The 17,226-nt window shown below is 40.7% G+C and overlaps 1 long non-coding RNA gene across 1 annotated transcript; it reads left to right on the forward strand.

Annotated features, from left to right (window-relative positions):
- The first annotated feature begins 7,666 nt into the window (after positions 1-7,666).
- Positions 7,667-11,842, forward strand: LOC119264353. The gene is made up of 2 exons (XR_005130980.1): positions 7,667-8,468; positions 10,528-11,842. It is a non-coding gene; the product is annotated as an uncharacterized LOC119264353 (long non-coding RNA).
- The last annotated feature ends 5,384 nt before the right edge of the window (positions 11,843-17,226 follow it).

The raw sequence follows: 17,226 nt of genomic DNA on the forward strand, positions 1-17,226 counted from the left end.
AACAGGTCTTCAGCCATGCTTAACAGGTGGCACAGTGTTCCTTTCATCAAATGCTCCTCCTTTTATACTCCCAACAATAATTCAGTGATTCTGGGCAAAAGGCTCCGTTTTTACTCCATCAGTCCACCGCACTTGCTTCTAAAGTGCCTCTGGCTGATATAAAAGTTGACTTGCATAATTCAGACATTGACTACTATGATGTGATCACAAGTAAGGTTCCATGCAGAAGATGTTTGTTCACAGTAAACCAGTGCTTCACAACTCTGGTATCAGCTACAGATCCTTTTCTGCCAGATGGGGGTTTTGCTTTGCCTTCTTTTCCAGCATACAAGCAGCTTGATCTCAAAAATTCCTTGATATTCTAGATCTTGTCTTGATTTCCACAGTTCCCCTTAACTGCCATTTCTTAATGACAGTGCAAACTGTGAGCTGGAAGAGCTTTGATATCTTTTATGCTCTTCTCCTGCTTGGTTGGCCACAGTTAGCTTCATTCAGATCCTCAGCCAGCTGCACTGAACAGCCCTTGGTTGTTGAGTGTTATCAGATTTAAAGAATCTATCAGCTGACCATTCATAATGACAATGCTTGACCCTACCTAACCTGTCCTAATGAGTCAGTTAAGGCCTGACAAGTTCATTAAGCTCTGAGACTTTACTGATAGGGTGTACAAACATTTGTACAAATCACTAGTCCATTTTTCAGTTTATTAGGTTAATCAAATATAATGTGAATGGAGATGGTGGGGTTCCTCAAGGGTCAGTATTGGGACCCTTGTTTTAAATTAAGGTCATTTGTCTTTATTGACGGCAAAGAATGGATTTGTTATCTTGTTCACAGATGACGTCAACGTCCGATAAAGTAATTCATAAATGAATGTCATCTATAAACTCTGAATTATCTACTATTGATCGCTGGTTCAAAGCTAATAATTAGCCCTTAACATTAAAAAAGTTCAAATATCCATTTCTTTTCTTTTTCCTTTATACACAAATGTCTTCCCTTAAAACAGCTTTTGGTACAACTCTCAGCTTCATCACAAGACTTCACAAGATCTAACAACCTCCAGATTTGTAACCTTCAGACTTTGTTCTCAAACAGCCTTATCAGGTTATTAACGTCAAAAGCTCTTTGTTGTCTCCATAATTAAGAACAATAATTAGCTAATTTGTCACAATTGGCTCCTCCCACTCCTCCATGTGCTTTGTGTTTTGGTCTTGCATGTGCGTCTGTTTACCTGTCCATGTGCTTCTTTGTTTGGTTTCCTCCCAGTCTGGCCCCCTTGTTTTCTTGACTCCGCCCCTGATTTGTTCCACCTGTTTTCCACCTGTGTCTTGTGAACAGTTGTTAACCCTGTTGTAATTAAGCATTGTGTTTGTCCCTTTGTGTTTGCTGGTCTTTGTTGGATGTATGTATTGGATGTGTTGTTTGAATTGTTTTGTTTGGTGTTTCTTCCGGCTTCCATTGTTTATTTGATCCTGTTTCATTTTGGCGCCATGTCTGTCCCTCCTGTTTTACGTATTGGCTCTATGACCCTGGACTGTCTTGACCCTGATTTTGGATTTGCCCATAGTAAATCTCATTTGTCTCCGCGCATGCGTCCGCCTCAACTCCACTTCGTTACTTAATTAATAGACATGTCTGTCATAAATAATAAGTTAAAATGTTAATGACCTATGTTAATAACAAACTATGTCGGAGGGATGTTTAGTGAGGGAGTCGAGGTCGGGGGTGGGGCAGTTATTAAGGAGTCTTACTGCTTGAGCTACGAAACTGTTAGTCAGTCTGGAGGTCTTTGGTCTGCAGGATCTGAACCTTCTACCAGACAGTAAGAGGTTGAAAGAGTGGTGGACGGGATGTGGTGGTCTTTGAGGACACAGAGAGGTTGTTTCAGGCAGCAGGAGGTGGAGATGGTGTTGATATCTGGCAACATAACTCCAGTGATTTTTCCCATGGTGTTGATTTCCCGATGAATGGCTGTCTGAACTGCCTTTGTGCAGCTGGAAAACCACACTGACCCACACTGTCAGTGCTCTCTCCATAGTACCACGAACATTTATCAGCAGCTTCTGTGGCAGGTTTTCCTTCTTTAGGTTTTTTTTAGGGCTTTCCCGATTACAGAGGCAGTGTTGGTATCCGGGGATGGTTCCTCTGACAGGCCCAGGACCTTGAAGTTGGTGACCTGTTCCACTTCCTCACCCTTGATGTAGAGCGGGCGATGGTTGTGCTGACCTAAAGTCTACAATCATCTCCTTAGTTTTCCTGATGTTTCCTGATGACAGGCCTCCTATATGCAGACCCATTGTTGTTTGTCACGAGGTCTTCTGCAAATGTATGATCCTATTTGATGGGTAGGAGGGGTAACAGTGCTGTAGAGTGTGTGCAGCAATGGACTGAGCACACATCCCTGGGAACCGGTGCTGATGGTCAGTGTTGATGATTGGTGCTTACCGAATCTGACTGGCTAAGATGATGATGATGGTGAGCAGTAATCAGCTTGTCGCTGCGCTGAATGTGAGCTCTATTTATCAGAGACTCGATTTAATGGCAACACATTATAATTAAAAAACTGAACTGACAAAGCAATGTAATCGTTACCCAACAGTTTGAAGGTTATAAATTATATAAATGTTACTTGTGATACTTAACGCATGTTAATCATTTTTATTCAGTGAAACACACAGTTAAAACATAATCCTTACCAGGAATGTATTATGTTTCAGGATAACAAGTCACACATGTTTACAGCTACGTTATAAAGGCTTGTTTTAACAGTAGAAGAGCAGTTAAAGATTAAGGCTGTTTAAGCAGTAAACATTAACACTTGATAATGATTAACTAAGCATTAAGAAAAAAGCTTCAAAAAATAGCAAAATAGCAATATCTAGAACTGGTTACTGGTTGCAATTACTAGGACCTTAACTTGACTGGACAGAACAATAGCGGTCTTAACTTTTAATGCATGTGTTGGTCCAACTGTCATGGAATGTGTTCGCCGTGTAAAAGTCCTAAAACTTTCCTGATATGTCTTCTCTCCGCAGAGACAGTGAAGCTGGGCAGGCTGCTGTGTTCTACTCAGTGGTGATCTGTGGTTCTCTTAGCTCGACTCTCCGTATCTGAGCTGAAACTGAGCTGATTTCCAGCCTGTTTGGTTCCTCACTTTTACAGTAGCGCTCCTTTATCAGTCTGTATGAAGCTATTACAGGAATGAGCAGGAACTCCAGACAGCATGAAGATGATGAAGTAGATCCACTGTGGGTAGAACAGAGTCTCCAAAGTGGGGAAATTATCCTGGAAAAACAGCAGGAATATAACATAGAAATCAGACTGTAATACACTACAGGAAGTGTAGGGGTCAATGTGGCTTTTATTTTTTTTAAAAGTGGGAACATATGAGCCTGAGAACATATGAGCCTGAGAACATAGGAGCCTGGGAATATAGGAGCCTGGGGATATAGGAGCCTGGGATAATAGGAGCCTGGGAATATAGGGGCCTGGGAATATAGGGGCCTGGGAACATGGGGTCGGTGAATATCACAATCTTGGAACAGAGGATTCTGGGTATATCAGACCCTGGTAACATAAGATTCTGGAAATATAGGATTCTGGGAACATGGGGTCCTGGCAATATGAAAATTTTGGAAAAGAGGATTCTGGGAATATCAGACTCTGGCCTCTGGTAAGATAGGATTCTGGGAATAAAGGATTCTGGAAACAAAGCACTCTGGGAACATGGGGTTCTGGGAATATTAGAATCTTGGAAAAGGGGATTCTGGGAATATCAGACCCTGGTAACATAGGCCTCTGGTAAGATAGGATTCTGGAAACAAAGCACTCTGGGAACATGGGGTTCTGGGAATATCAGAATCTTGGAAAAGAGGATTCTGGGATTATCAGACCCTGGTAACATAGGCCTCTGGTAAGATAGGATTCTGGAAACAAAGCACTCTGATAACATGGGGTCCTGTGAATGTCAGAATCTTGGAACAGAGGTTTCTGGGAGCATGGAACCCAGGGAACAAAGGAGCCTAGAACCGTAGTATTTTAGGATCATTTGACCCTGGAAAGAGGACGTAGGATTCTGGGAACAAAGGAATGAGCCCTATTTAACTAGCTGGTAAAATGTAATTGATTGTCAACAGCTGTATTGTTTAGGGTTAGTTTTGGCTACTAGGCTCACATTTGAGTCGGGGTTAAACTTATTTCATTCACCTTGATCTTGTTTTGTTCCATTCCGTAGATATTACTGTATTTCCAAGAGGTTAAACTTACAGACGCAGGGTTCCAGGCGATGTAGGTGAGCTCTTTGGTTGCCATGGAGACAAGGTAGAAGAGGAAGACGATAAGGACAATGAGCGGACTGATAACTCTCCATGTCGCCTGCCAGAAGAAGTTGGGCTTGTGTCCAATCATGAACTCAATGTCTTTATTGAACCTGGAACAGAGCCAAACCAAAGCAACTCAATGCCGGCAGTTCAGGGTTCAGTCAAGCAGCCGAGACATGTTAGTGTTGCATCGCAGCTACGAGGCTAATACAGCTTACAAGCAATGGAGGCTTGTAGCTGCTAGGTTAGCGATGATGCAGTTAGCAGTGATGGACTTAAGTATGGTAGCATAGCTAATAATAGCAGCAGCGAATCTAAAGCTGAATTTTGCCTGTATTATTTTTTTGGTACAGGGTAAAATGACTCATGCCTCTTTGCTGGCTAATGTCGAGCAGTGTGCTAATGGCTAATGTTGAGTCTGATATCAATGTGGCAGTTCAGATTTTCAACTCCATCTCATTCAGATTAAGCAAAACATGCACTAGGCCACTAAGTGTTCGCCGCTTGGTTGGAATTTGTAGTTTCTTTGGTTTAATTAGCATTGCAAGGTGGTAGAAGGTCAGACATATTACGTCTAATTTAATACAATCAAAATCTACAACTAATGTGTAATAAGTACAACCACCTCATTACTTCCATTGCCCCGGGCCAGATGCGGCCCTCAGACGGATGTTAATCAGTTTCTATTTCAGTGTGTGTTATAAATGACCCTCCAGCCAGTTCACTGCAGTTCCTCCCCTCACCTGATGGGGGCAGCAGTGCTGTAAGATCACAGTTTAACGCTGCACTGTGGTAACAAAGTTCTCTAAAGTTGAAGAGCCTTTCTTCTCAGACTGACCTGCAGCTTCGTCTACTGACCACATTCAGTCCAGACTGAGCCGTGAAGCTCAGACTGACACAGAGATGGAAATCTGAACTGTTTCATCGAGAGACGCAGAAAACGAGCCTCATATTTCAAAAGACTGTAATGAGTTTAACGCCGACAGACAGGAAACGGAATGAAGATCACAGTAAATATTCAGGAGAGAAAGTTCAGCAGGACCTCACAGAGTCTCACAGCACCAACTGCTTACCAGAGCAGGTTCAGCAGATCAGTATTAGCCCTTTAAGGAGGAGCAATAACGGCTGATTATGCTGATTAATCCGGTCTGCTGCTTTAATACAGTGAGTTCTGAACGAGGCCGCTGAGTTAATTTCATACGGAAAGAGCATTTTGAACAAGTTAATTGAAGCACATTAGTCACATTTTGTTAAAACTCTAAATAAACCAATCAATAACTGTATATTAGTTATAAGCGCTGAGATTCAAACTGCTCTGAATGATCAATCCAGCAGTGAAATAAGGCTCGTGCATCTTTTACACAGTGATAGGAAACATGGTCAGACAAAGAAAGCTCAGATTCTCAGCACTGATGCGTTTTACTGACCAGCGCATTAACTCATCTAACAGCAGATTTATATGGGTGGATGGATGGCCAGCAAGAACCAGGGTTTAATGAATTGCTCTCTGTTATTGTATTTCTCATTATTTGGAAACTTAACATGTGTGATCAATATTTCATCCCTGAGGTATTTAGCCCTTACTTTAAAGTAAGATCCCACTTATTAGTTGATTTATAAGATGCTTTGAAAGCTACATGTAATACGCCAATTAAATTTGATCAGAGTGCCTTGACAGGGGCCTCATAGCATCGCCCATTTTTATGGATACACCAGAAATTAAGGAACAGCAACTCAAACAGTGTGAAACAGAGGAAGAGGCTGTACAATGGGTTTGATTTCAGGGGAACACTAGTTTAAGGCCACATTTAAGAAGGTCTTGTTCTTTGTTAAGTAAACCTGAAATGGACACTTCTGAGTGGTCATTATGACCTGGAGTGGTCCATAATTTGTGCTCTGTTATACGAACAGTGCTGATAACTGCATTCAGTGGCATTAGTGATCACCAATAGCCCAGTGGTCCGGTCTCATACCAGGTTAATATGATTCCACAACATCTCTGAAGCTTCGGCAACCTGATATAAAGCTCACATCTTAACCATAATTACTGTTATGTTTTTATTGCTATTATATTATATAATGTTTTGTTCCATATTCCAAGGTGAGGATTTAGTATTACTATCATGTTTAAAAGTGCTAAATAGACTTAAAATCAACGCACTTTTTAGCCTCCAGTTAGTGATGACCAAATCTGCTCTTCAGCATACAGATCACATGTTGAAGTGCTGAACCAGTCACTGAAGTAAGAAAATCAAATAAAGCAATAAACTCTATCTAGAACCTATATGAATCAAACTTTACTAAAACAGAGATGAATTGAAGTGTTTGTAGTGTCTACATTTATGGCATTTGGCTGACGCTCTTATCCAGAGCGACTTACAATTTGATCATTATACATAGGTAGGCTAAGATGGTGTTAGGAGTCTTGCCCAAGGACCCTTATTGGTATAGTGTAGGGTGTTTGCCCTGGTGGGGGATTGAACCCCAGTCTACAGCATAGAAGGCAAAGGTGTTAACCACTACACTAACCAACCACTGTTGTGTTTAGTGTTTGTAGTGTCTATGGTGTTTATAGTGTTTATAGTATTAAGTGTTTATAGTGTCTATAGTGTTTATAGTGTTTAGTGTTTATAGTATTTAGTGTCTATAGTGTCTATAGTGTTTATAGTGTTTAGTGTTTGTAGTGTCTATAGTGTTTATAGTGTTTAGTGTCTATAGTGTTTATAGTGTTTAGTGTTTGTAGTGTCTATAGTGTTTATAGTGTTTAGTGTTTGTAGTGTCTATAGTGTCTATAGTGTTTAGTGTCTATAGTGTTTAGTGTTTATAGTGTCTATAGTGTTTATAGTGTTTAGTGTTTATAGTGTCTATAGTGTTTATAGTGTTTTATTGTTTTAGTGTTTATAGTGTCTATAGTGTTTATAGTGTCTATAGTGTTTATAGTGTTTAGTGTCTATAGTGTTTATAGTGTTTAGTGTTTGTAGTGTCTATAGTGTTTATAGTGTTTAGTGTTTGTAGTGTCTATAGTGTTTATAGTGTTTAGTGTCTATAGTGTTTTAGTGTTTATAGTGTCTATAGTGTTTATAGTGCTTAGTGTTTGTAGTGTCTATAGTGTCTATAGTGTTTATAGTGCTTAGTGTTTGTAGTGTCTATAGTGTTTATAGTGTCTATAGTGTTTATAGTGTTTAGTGTCTATAGTGTTTATAGTGTTTAGTGTTTGTAGTGTCTATAGTGTTTATAGTGTTTAGTGTCTATAGTGTCTATAGTGTTTATAGTGTTTAGTGTTTGTAGTGTCTATAGTGTTTATAGTGTTTAGTGTCTATAGTGTTTTAGTGTTTATAATGTCTATAGTGTTTATAGTGCTTAGTGTTTGTAGTGTCTATAGTGTCTATAGTGTTTATAGTGCTTAGTGTTTGTAGTGTCTATAGTGTTTATAGTGTTTAGTGTTTCTGTTAGTGGAAGTTAAGAGATCTATCAGATCTTTTACTCAGGAGATTTGATTCTTCCTAAAGAATTTGCTTGCCACCTTGAATATTGGATATTTGAGAAAATTTGACCCAGAATCACTTTAAAAGTTTTAAGAAGTGTGAAGGCAAATATTCGCTTTGCAGTTTCCTACCCAAGGTTTAGCTTGATCCCACTGAATGTTTGTTTGTGTCTTTCTGTGCCAATGAAATTAATTGTTACCTTTTAAGGGACAGGTGTGCCCCAATTTATCATATATAACCCAGGTTTCTCTGCCTCCGGACAGAGCACTTCTGATCTGGCATGCGAATGCTTGTATCTGTTTGCTCTCAATAAATGTTACTCAAAGACTCCACGTCTCTGAGTATTTGATTGACTGATTTTACCACGACAAGAAGCTTTTGCATATTTTCAACAATGATCTCACTTATCAATGTCTGTTCCAGGGCTGCACATCTTTTGATAGAGCAATTGACTGTGATCCTGTTGGCTTACTGTTACCCTCTCTAGAAGGGAAGCTCATTATCAGTACCTGTTCTGTTTTCATTGACAGGACACTGGCTCCAGGGTAGTGGATCCTGGAAGGAGTTGAAGAAGTACCACATGACCCAGGCTATGATGGTGTTGTAGTACATTCCGACCATATAGGACACAAGCATGGACGCTACACCTGTGGAAGAAAGTGTAGGAAATTTACTTGGGAAATTTGTGGGTCTATTAAGAGAGTGGTTGTCAAGTAGGAGCCCAGTAAGTGATTGGTTGTCAAGTAGGACCCTAGTCAATCAAGAGGCTTTTATCGTCATTTCATCTATGTGCAGGTACACAGTGGAGTGAAATTACGGTCCTCCAGGAACAACACGGTGCAACAAGGAACAACAAATACAAAGTGTGAACGTTTAGACATAGTGTGCAAATGAAAAAATGAAGCTAAAAACAATATAATAAATATGATAAATGAAACAGACATTAGACACAGTAAACAGCGAGGACAGTGCAGCACTGTCTCAACACAGCACTCATTTATGGACATGAAGTAGTGGAATAACGTGCAGCGATAATTAACATGCTGTGATCTGTGAGTCATGCATTCAGATGACACAAACACAGCAGTTACTGAGGTAGTAAAGCTTGAGTAAACAGTGTAAACACAGAGTCATAGTGAGAGACTGGTTGTCAAGTAGGACCCTAGTGAGAGACTGGTTGTCAAGCAGGACCCTGGTGAGAGACTAGCTTGTCAAACAATAACCTAGTAAGAGATTGGTTGTCGAGTATGACCTTAGAAAAGGTCAATTGTCAAATAAGACCCTAGTAAGAGACTGGTTGTTGAGAATGACCCTAGAAATGGTCAGTTGTCAAATAAGACCCTAGTAAGAAATTGGTTGTCGAGTATGACCCTAGAAAAGGTCAGTTGTCAAATAAGACACGAGTAAGAGATTGGTTGTCAAGTATGACCCTAGAAAAGGTCAGTTGTCAAATAAGACCCGAGTAAGAGATTGGTTGTCAAGTATGACCCTAGAAAAGGTCAGTTGTCAAATAAGACCCTAGTAAGAGATTGGTTGTCAAGTATGACCCTAGAAAAGGTCAGTTGTCAAATAAGACCCTAGTAAGAGATTGGTTGTCAAGTAGGACCGTAGCAATAAATTGGCCTCCTTTCAAATCAACAAAGTCTACCCGGCCTTATAGTAACTGCCTCTAATAACTATATGGTTACACATTAACAAAGCACTTCACCGTTAAAAGTAATACAGCTTACATAAACACACTTCTATCAGCTGACAGTTTTACTCATCTTGATAGCTGCAATAACATCCGATCACATTAATTAGTCTTAGTAGTCATGTGGCATCGTGAATAGGGTGAACTGCTGCTTTTCCAACAGTGCTTTTTTGAATGTAACAAGATGGCAATTAGATGGACAGTAGATGGACATATCTTTAAAACATCAATGTAATTAATTAAAGCATGTGTTTATATTACCCCAAAATAAAGGTCTGGATTAGCAATCTGTAATTTCACTGTATCTATACCACTGGACAGTAACAGTCCACTTATTTTAAAGGGTAACTTTTTAAGGGTAACAGTTTAAAGCCGAAGCTTTGGATACACAACACAAGCATATTACTGTTATGGAACCGGCCCTGTGACTGGAAGGTCGCTGGTTCGATCCCCTGAACTGACAGTACGTGACTGAGGTGTCCTTGAGCAAGACACCTAACCCCCAACAGCTCCCCAGATTCTGTGGATAGGGCTGCACACCGCTCACGGCAAGTGCGCTCACTGTCCACTAGAGTGTGTGTTCACTAGTGTGTGTTGTGTTTCACTTCACAGTTGGGTTAAATGCAGAATCCCCCACTGTGGGACGGATAAGGGTCTCTTGTGCTAATCTAATCTATAGGAATATTAGCATTTCCTGTGGAGATGCAGTGCAGGCTGGTTAGAAAATATGTAATATTGCACATGCAATTGTTCTGCTTACAACATTCTAAATACACGTGTAATTACATAAAATAAACTGCTGTAATCCACCTGTAACAGTATAACCTACACCTGTAGTTCCTCTGCAGTTGAAGATATTGTTAATATGTAACTACATAGTTATTAGAGACGCTTGTTATAAAGTGGGAGTGAATACATCTGTAGGTTATGTTGGCTTATTCCTGAACAACATGGACTTGCTGCACATCTCATCCTCATCGCTTCATAAAATCTTTGTTAACATCTTGTTTTTTGGTCACTTTCTCAGGCTGTTAAACTCACCAACTCCAGCTAAGTAAGGACTGATGGACCTCCAGACTCCGACACTGCCCTTCCTCAGCATCTGTCCAATGGCGAATTCCAGATACAGCAGAGGAACCCCCTCCACAACCAGGAGGAGCAGGAACAGAATTATGAGCGCTCCTGCAGCACAGATAAGAGGGAATACATGGATTTAACATGTCCCCGAACTGCTCTTTCAACCTTCTCAGGTCCTCCAGGGCACATACAGACCTTCAGAGCCCCTTCTTGGGTTTATCTAAGTACTCACATATAGCTCGGTGACACAAGTGGAGAAATTGTGTGGAAAGAGCAGATTCTAAACCTTCAGTCCATTCTGTGTTAGGAGTAGAAGAGCTGATGTCTTATTATGAAAAGTTATTAAAGTTAACTTTACAGCCCAGTTTTTACATTTTTGCCAACATCCAACTGTAGAAACATTCTGGAAAGTGTGTGTAAAAGTAATGCAAAACATAGTTTTATAATTACTATGTAAGTATTATCTAATTACATTTGAATAGTACCACAAGAGGATGGTAATAACTCTATATTGCTATGTGTTAAATGTCTTACTATCATTTACTATTAACACGTTAAATTTAAATAGTACAATAAAAGTAACTGTTATATAGTATTACGTCATAATATTGGAATAGTACAGTAACTATGTAGTTATATAAGTATGTCATTACGTTGGAATAGTACAGTATCTATGTAGTTATTATGTAAATAGCATGTTATTACGTTTGAATAATACATTAACTATGTCGTTATATATTGTCATTAATTTGGAATAGTACAGTAACTATGTAGTCATTATGTAAGTAGTATAGCATTACGTTTGAATAGTGCAGGAAATATGAGGTTAAACAAGTATGTTGTTAGACTTTTTATCAGACTGTTTATCAGACTGTTTATCAGTCATGTGGTGTTGTATAGATTATTGTTTAACTAGTGATTATCAAACATTCTAAATGAACTGATGTGTAAAACTGCTTAAAAACATCCTTTCTGTAGTAATAATGATATTATTATTATTATTATTATTATTATTAATGATGGAGCTCAAAAACAATTGAGAAATATGAGAAAATATGAGTCCGTGTTAAGCCTTTTTATTTTATCCCTGACACACATTTGATTTGTTTTATTGGTTTATTTTTATTCCTTCTTATAATCCCTTTATTTGACTGGTTGGACCTTTACTTTGCTTATTTACCTTTTGATGTTGAAATCTTAGTAGTTGGTTGGTTGTTTAGGTTTTATTTATTTTTCCTTCTTAATTAAATCTTAGTTTTTCTTAATTCTATCTTGCTTGGTTTTACAGTTCGCTGTGAATAATTAGTTTTTGTCCTTGTTCTTGTTTTAGTCTAACCTGATGAAACTATGTTCATCCATTTCTATTGTAACTGCTGGGCTATACTGAAAATGAGGGTTTACATTTACATTTATAGCATTTGGCTGACGCTCTTATCCAGAGCGACTTACAATTTGATTATTTTTACATAGGTAGGCCAAGGTGGTGTTAGGAGTCTTGCCCAAGGACTCTTATTGGTATAGTGTAGGGTGTTTGCCCAGGTGGGGATTGAACCCCAGTCTACAGCGTAGAAGGCAGAGGTGTTAACCACTACACAACACTATCCCAACCACAGGGTTGATTGATTGATTGAACATCCGCCAGCTGTAAATAAAGGAGGCATGCGAGTGTAAACAGGCAGTAAACAGTGCTGCTATCGGCAAGCCTGGCCTTGTAGAGTGGATCTTTATCTCTGTCTCTCTCTGGGCGCTTCAGGCTGAAGGTCCATGCAGCGATAGCAGCAACTGGGCGACAGGTGAGGCGTCACATGACCACCTGACTTGGTTTCTCTCAGCGGGATTCGGGAAAAGTCCACATGAGGGGAGGAGTGTTGTTATTTTACTCATAATAACCTGATCTGACCGCTTCACTCTCAGCAGATTGAGACTCTGATTACCCCCATTAACCCCTTAAAATCTCAGTCTTATTTGGCACTAAAGCTTATTATACAGTAACTACAGGAACTTCAGTGCAAACTGGCTGTGCTATTCCTAGTTTATAGAAATGTGTAATAGAGCTTTGGGCCTCCCCATGGTGTGTTAAAGGGTCAAACTCCTGGACCCTGTTAAGTCTCTCAAAATTAAGATTAAATTGTTATGATGTTTGGCTGTTCATTAGCGTTAAAATAGACTCTCAAAACCAGACTAAGTGAAGCTCAGTGTTTATTAGCTTCTGTCTCTGGTGGTCTTAAATACCTACAGCTGCAGCTCTGCTCTGCCTCAGGGTGGCACTGTAGCAGACCGGTTCACCCAGTTGGCCCTTCATAGCCTAGAAACCGTAATCTCCATAGACGTTTATTAGAGTGAAAATTAAAAAAAAGTTCAAAAGATCGTCGAATCAAAGCAAAATGCCCTGCAAACAAGGTTAGAAATGATTTGCACTTTTATTAAAGTCAGAAACCTTTAAAGAGCTTTTTAATTGTGTCTAAATTTTAGTGAAACTAATTGATCTGATGTCACAGTAGTGAAAATACGAACCTGGTTTTAAGCATTTTCCTTAAAATCTAATATGATCTAAAATGTCTTGAAAAGAGTAACATGGAACAGCTTTGAGCTCAAGACTAGAGGAACTTTAACAGGTCTTTAATATGGTCTTAAATCAACACTTACAATCAATACTTAAAATCATCATCATCATCGTTAACTGCTAGTCCAGACGGGGTCGTGGTAGCAGTTGAGAGAGCATCCCAGACGACCCTGTCCCCTGCAACTTCCTCCAGCTCATTCCCAGGGATCCCAAGCCACTCCCAGCCCAACTTGGAGATGTAATCCCTCCAGCGGGTCCTAGGACAACCCTGAGGCCTTATTCCGGCAGGCCGTGCCTGGAACACCCCTACCGGGAGGCATCCAGGGGGCATCCGGATAAGATGCCCGAACCACCTCAGCTGGCTCCTCTCAATGCGGAGAGCGGCTCTACTCCGAGCTCCTCCTGGATGGCCGAGCTCCTCACCCTGTCAAATAGAGTGTAGCCGCCACCCTGTGAAGAGGCTCATTTCTGCTGCTTGTATTCGCGATCTCGTTCTTTCGGTCATTCCCCACAGCTCATGACCACAGGTGAGGGTTGGGATGTAGACTGACCGGTAAACAGAGAGCTTCGTCTTATGGCTCCTTCTTCACCACTACAGTCCGGTACAGTGACCGCATTACTGCTGCCGCCTGTCCCAGCCTGCTGCCGATCTCACTATCCTTCTTCCCATCACTCGTGAACAAGACCCTGAGATACTTAAACTCCCCCACCTGGGGCAGGTCCTTTCCCCTTACCTGGAGTGGGTATGCCATCCTTTTCCAGACTGAGACCATGGACTCAGACTAGGAGGTACTGATCCGCATACCAACCGCTTCACATGAAGTTGCAAACCACACCAGCGAGTGCTGGAGGCATCCATGTGATTCAACCAAAAGAACAACATCGTCTGCAAATAGCAGAGACGCCACCCTCAGTCCTCTACACATAATGCCCTCCTGACCCCGGCTATGTCCTGACACTCTGTCCATGAATATCATGAACAGGAGTGGAGACAGGGCACAACCCTGCTGGAGCCCAACATTAATACTGAAAGGGTTCGACTTAATGCTGAGTATACGAACACAGCTCTCACTCCAGGAGCACAGAGATCGAATGGCCCGGAGTAGTAGTCCCAGCATCCCATACTCTCGAAGGACCTCCCGCAGGATATTTCAGGGATCATGGTCCAAATCCACAAAGACATGTAAACTGGGTTGGCAAACTCCCATGCCCCCTCAACAATCTGTGAGCGGGTAAAAAGCTGGTCCATAGTTCCACTTAAAAACATTAAAAATAAAAACATACGTAATGGTGATAAACTGCTTTATGCACTTCATAGCAGGTAAAAACACTGGAATCTGAAGAATTCGGACAATCAAGAAAATGCCAGATTGGCTTTTTATTTAAAGATGCTAAAATGACTCTTAAATGTACTTAATATGGCTAATATTTCTAGTTTTGAGATTGTTGTTACGAGATTCCTTTTTTCGAGACATTTTTGCTTTTAAGTAATTTAAGTTATGTTTTATTCCATTGGCAGATCGTTTTAATGGTTTTACGCATCATTTCTAGAAACCAGCAAAACTAGTCAAAGCAAGTGAAACGGTCTAGAAGTGAGTTAATTAATCTGACAATCTTTAAGACTGAGAGATCTTAAATGCTGTTTTAACTACGTTTAGGAGTTTTTAAGCTCTCCTCAGTGAAAGAAGACGTTTCAACACGTTTATTTTAAGAATTTGATGTTAACTTATCAAGTTAAATAAAGTACTGAAGTTTGATAGAAAAGAGCTTTTAGAGTGGGTTAATGCCACTCAAACAGCTCTGGTCTAGTGTGTTCTTCTTTAGCCAGAAAGCAGATCTCAGTGTTTACAGTGTAGACTCAGTCCTTCTGCTTTTCCTGAACCTCTGCTGTTGAATGATGTGCTGTCTATAAGCACATAATTCCCAATTAGACCGAACATTCCCAATGTTGGATAACTCAAAAACTGGAGGACGATTTAGAGGCAGAAATATAACAATAACAATAATAATAATAATAATAATAATAATAATAATAATAATAATAATAATAACAAAAATAATACATAGTTGTATGACAACAGTGTTGGACAATCATTATTAATTTTGGTCATGTTCATATCTTAAGAGTCCCTTTAAGACAAACAGAACAAGGTCCACATCTCTGGCTCTGTGGTCTTGTAGCTCCATACTATCTCCAACCACCAGATGGCAGCAGTGGGAGGAGATGGAAGAGAAGCAGCAGGCCTGTTTATGAACATCTAGTGGTCCCAAGTGACCTCCTCCTTGGGGGGGTCTTGCATCCCACCTACACCATTCACACTCTTTTATTCGCAATATTAGAAGAAGAATTAATACTTCATTATTTTTGATGTAGAAAGACTGTGAGAGAACCTCTAGCGACGTCAGTTTTACGTGACACTGAGTTGATGGTCCAGCAGAAATGACACCCCTGTTAATAGGATATTAATCTATAGTAGAAACCCCTTAATATTATTGAGTGTGAGAGCAGAGGCAGCTCATTTACATTAATGATTCTACAGTACAGACATCACAGCACTTAGTACAGCTTCTGCATTAACCTGCCGTCTGTTAAAGGAAGCCTGAGGTCCTACAGAGGACATCCACCAATCCCCCAACATTTGAGGTGTAATCAGTGAGATTCAGAGCGTTTTGGGGTGAAGTGGTTCAGACGTCTTTACAGCGGTGGTGATGGGAACCAGGCGTCGCCATGACTACAACACAGATATAGACACTTTATTTACCATCCAGAACCTCCAGAGAACCTACACGAGTCTTCTGAGCTTATATGGAATGTGGATGATGGAAAACAGTGGAAAATCTGGAATACTGAGTTTTCTTTGGGGACTATTTTGCCGCACAGCGCCCTGCATGTCTCCCTCCACCATGAATGGAGTTGAAGTTCTCTAAACTCTCATAAAACAGCGTCTCAGTCATCAGGCAGGGAATTCAGAACCAGTTCATGTAGGAACTTTCTGTGAGGAGCTTTTAGAGGGACGTCTGGTTCCCATCACTACCACTGGGAACGGTTCTGACTGTAGAGTGCAGCAAACTGCTATGCTACGCAATGGCTCTGTTAAGCATTTATTTCTGAGTAGAATCCCCCTTTACGCTGTTACATGCATCATCCTGAGAGTCTATCAAGGTGAAATGTACGGATGCTGTGGAGTTTTCATGTTCTATCAGTCGTTTCCTGTCCAGTAAAAGACAAAGTGCTCCATAATGGACTATAGCAGAGCCAGTTAATGCTAGTTAACATGCAGATGTATTTGGTAGCTCGTATATAAAGTGTTAGTAGTTCCCTTTAAGCTTCTTCCAGCTCATTGACGCCATCTTTCTCCGCATCTTCAGAGAGGAACTCATAAAACCGCAGTCAGGCTGGAGACGAAAGCATCATTTTTACTCTCCATTAAGAGCAGCAGACTCTTCCATTACACAATAGCAGCAGTTCTGGAGGAGCTCTAGTGGAATAGACTCTAAAACCAGTACAAACAGGGCACTCCAGTAATGGCCAGTCGGAAATGACCACAATGTAGTTTGTGCCCAGGTGAAAATGCCACTGTTTAAAAACAGTACAGTTCCTGGTCCATTCATGGTGGAGGGAGACATGCAGGGCATTGTGTGGCAAAATCACACCAAAGCCACTCTGAACCTCTCTGATTACATCCCACACATTGAGTTATGCATAGAAATATTGAAAAATCGGTTGATTTCCCTCTAATACTGCAATATGAAGGTAAGTATTGGGGGAAAGTGCTGTTGTTTAGCTGTCCTACCTCCACCGTGGCTCTGACAGAGGTAGGGGAACCTCCAGATGTTCCCCAGTCCTACACAGAAGCCCACACAGGTCAGCATGTACTGGGCTTTGTTGTCCCACTGTGGCCGGTCTCCAGCCTGGAGCTCCTCCAGCTCAGTGTGGGAGGGGATGCGGTCATCCAGGCCAGGGTTCGGCAGCTTCAGCTTCATCCTGACGGCAGAGGAACCGTGTCTGTGGCTGCGGAGTGGTCACCTGCAGTTAAAGCAGGCTTATACCTTATACCTTATACCTGACCTTTAGCACTGAGGAAC

Source organism: Pygocentrus nattereri, chromosome 11 (genome assembly GCF_015220715.1).
Source record: "Pygocentrus nattereri isolate fPygNat1 chromosome 11, fPygNat1.pri, whole genome shotgun sequence".
In the NCBI taxonomy this organism is placed as follows: domain Eukaryota; kingdom Metazoa; phylum Chordata; class Actinopteri; order Characiformes; family Serrasalmidae; genus Pygocentrus; species Pygocentrus nattereri.